Here is a 2,308-nt window from a genome sequence, read left to right as displayed (position 1 = left end):
AAGACGAAAAGGAGGGAACATGTAACTGAACATTCCCTTCCAAGATAGGGTCATAGCATCTACTGCCCAAGCTTTCTCGTCTGGAATGGGAGAAACGTAAGTCTCCAACTTGTGATTCAGACTGGTGGCAAAAAGATCTATATGAGGACGATCCCAACGAAGAATGATCTCCTGAAACACTGATGGATGAATTTCCCATTCTGTGTTCACTGGAACACGGGAACGGGAGAGAGCATCCGCCAGAAGATTTTGACTGCCTGGAACATGTCTCACTGACAGAATTAAATTGAGACTGTGACACAGAAGAAGAATTTCCTTGCTCAGATGATACAGAGAAAAGGAATGGGTCCCCCCTTGATTTTGAAGATAAGCCACTACTGTGGAGTTGTCCGTGGCAACCAGTAGTGACTGACCCTGAATCACAGCCTGAAACTGACGGAGAGAAAGAAACACAGCTCTCATCTCTAGAAGATTGATGTGTTCTTCCAACTGAGCACCTGACCAAAGGCCTGATGCTGTCCTGCCCTCCAGATAAGCTCCCCAACCCATCAGACTCGCATCTGTGAACAAAGTTAGGCTGGGGTCTGGAGGATCCAACAAAACTCCCTTCCGAAGATGTTTTTCCTGAAGCCACCATTGAAGATGAGGTAACAACCGAGGAAGGATGGGAACAGGTGCCTCCCACAACTGAGAAATTGGGTGCCAAAACTCCGACAGATACCACTGGATTGGACGAATGTGTAGACGTCCTAGTGGAATGACATCCATGATCCAAATCAAGAAACCCACCAGCTGAAGCAATTGACGAGCTGGGACAGATGAAAACTGAGTCAGAGCATTGACTAACTGACGTACCTTGACTACCTTCTCTTCTGGAGGAAGCACTAGACCCAAATCTGTCCGAAAATGTTCTCCCAGGAAATTGAAACTCTGACTGGGAATTATCTCTGATTTTTCCCATGAAATCAAAAAACCCAGTCTCAGGAGTAAAAGGATAGACAAATTGGTGTGTTCCTCCAAAAGAGATCGGCAATGATTCTTGATGAGAGAATCGTCTAGGTAGGAGTGAATGAGTACTGCCTGAGTATGAAGATAAGACACTACCGTCTGAAAAATCCTGGTAAAAACTAGGGGTGCAATAGCCAGGCCAAAAGGCATAGCCTTGAAACTGTAAACCTTGTCTGCCCAAACCAGTCTCAGGAAATGACGAAACTTGTGAGAAATCGGGATGTGAAAATAGGCGTCCATCAAATCTAGAGAGGTTGTCCAAGTTCCTAAATGAATTGTCGACCTGATAGACCTGTTGGTCTCCATTTTGAAATGTGGGACCACCAGAAACTGATTGAGAACAGAAAGATCTAGAACCGGTCTCATTTTCCCGTTCTTCTTGGGAACCAAGAACAGCCGGGAATAAAACCCTAGATGAAAAGGAGGATTTACCTCCTCCAACACACCCTTCTGAATAAGAATGTTCACCTCGTCTTGTAACAACTGATTCTTTTGAGAATCCTTTGTCACTGACAGATTGATTGGAACAGGAGAAAGAGGAGGCTGTTCCAGAAACTGAAGTTCCAATCCCCTCCGTAAAATCGAAAGTACCCACTTGTCTGAAGTTATCAGAGCCCATTGATCTAGAAAGTGGGACAGCCTGCCCCCCACTGGAAGATGAGGAAGAGGAGAAGTATAATTTTCCTCTTCCAGTGGGGAACGATTCAACGGAGGGGACAACACATCACTTACCCTGCTTCTTTCCCTTAACAACTTTAGCTTTCTTCCCACTAGAATAGTTGGGACGAGAAAAAGCTGGCCTCTTCGTAGACTGTGAAGAAGAGGAGGTAGAAGCCTTGGGTTGATGAGAAGAAGAAGGATTGTTAACCTGAGAAGTCTTGACAAATCTTTTCCCATCAGTGACCTTCACATCCACCTTGACAACAGGAGGGGCCTTATTCACCTCCTCCTGTAACTGCTCTAAGGAAACAGAGAACAACTTGTCCTTAGACAAAGGAGAACTGACAAGTCTCTGCTGAAGAGCTTCAGAGACAGTTGATTTTTCAAGAATCTCCTGTCTCTTAGCAAGAGTAAAGTTGGCCACAGTACCAAGAAGAAGGAATTGAGACATTCCAAGACTCTTGTCTACCTGAAGCAGCATAGACCTCAAATCTGAAAATTCCTCCCCTTTGTCCTTTAAAAGAGACCCAGCTGCTGACAAAAAGTGCTCAGCCGTCTCAAGAACAAAAGTCAAACACCTCAGATTATTCTCTGACTTGACATAAGAAGCTTGAGAAAGTCTGAGGCCATCCAAAGGTTT

General features: G+C 44.9%; 1 long non-coding RNA gene across 1 annotated transcript; it reads left to right on the top strand.

The window, feature by feature from the left end:
- The first annotated feature begins 381 nt into the window (after positions 1 to 381).
- Positions 382 to 1,589, top strand: LOC143043906 (uncharacterized). Its single transcript, XR_012968593.1, has 2 exons — positions 382 to 674; positions 1,086 to 1,589. It is a non-coding gene; the product is annotated as an uncharacterized LOC143043906 (long non-coding RNA).
- The last annotated feature ends 719 nt before the right edge of the window (positions 1,590 to 2,308 follow it).

Source organism: Mytilus galloprovincialis, chromosome 1 (assembly GCF_965363235.1).
Source record: "Mytilus galloprovincialis chromosome 1, xbMytGall1.hap1.1, whole genome shotgun sequence".
Taxonomy (NCBI): Eukaryota; Metazoa; Mollusca; class Bivalvia; order Mytilida; family Mytilidae; genus Mytilus; species Mytilus galloprovincialis.
This window is presented reverse-complemented; position numbering and strand designations above follow the sequence as displayed.